A 946-nucleotide genomic window follows, 5' to 3' on the forward strand; every position below is an offset into this window, starting at 1 on the left:
CAGGCCGGCCTTTTTTTTTTTTTTTTTTTTTTTTTTTGATTAACCCATTCATAAGCGCCCAGTCCTCACAATCTAATCACCTCTAAAAGACCCCACCTTTCAATTATATAATAGGATTTCCCATCCTCTTAACATTGTTACAGGAGGGATTAAGTTTCTAAAACATGAGCCTTTGGGGAACACATTCAACTCACAGCAGCTCTATACCAAAAAAAATTGCAAGCAGGGTCTCAAAAGAGATATTTGTACACTCATGTTCATAGCAGCATTATTCGCAATGGCCAAGTGGGAACAACTGAAATGTCAATCAACTGATGAATAGATAAACAAAATATGGTACATCCATACAATGGAATATTATTCAGCCATACCAAGGAAGGAAATTCTGACACGTGCTACAACATAAATGCAACTTGAGGACATTATCCTTAATGAAATAAGTCAATCACAAAAGGACAAATAGTGTATGATTCTACTTATAGGGAGTACCCAGAGTAGAAAATTCAGAGATCCAGAATGTAAAATGGTGGTTGCCAGCAGCTGGAGGAGGGCGGAATCAGGAATCAGTGTTCTATAGGGACAGAGTTTAAGCTTTACAAAATGAAGAAAGTTCTAGAGATGGATGGTGGTGATGATTGCACAATACTGTGAATGCACTTAATGCCACTGAACTGTACACTTAAAAATGGTTAAGGGGGGCCGAGCCCGTGGCGCACTCAGGAGAGTGTGGTGCTGATAACACCAAGGCCATGGGTTCGGATCCTATATAGGGATGGCCGGTGCGCTCACTGGCTGAGCGCGGTGCGGCCAGTCTCAAAAAGGACAAAAAAAGGGCCGGCCCATGGCTCACTCAGTAGAGTGCGGTGCTGATAACACCAAGGCCGTGGGTTCGGATCCTATATAGGGATGTCTGGTTTGCTCACTGGCTGAGCGTGGTGCTGACAAC

Source organism: Galeopterus variegatus, unplaced genomic scaffold, assembly GCF_000696425.1.
Source record: "Galeopterus variegatus unplaced genomic scaffold, G_variegatus-3.0.2 Scaffold2002, whole genome shotgun sequence".
In the NCBI taxonomy this organism is placed as follows: domain Eukaryota; kingdom Metazoa; phylum Chordata; class Mammalia; order Dermoptera; family Cynocephalidae; genus Galeopterus; species Galeopterus variegatus.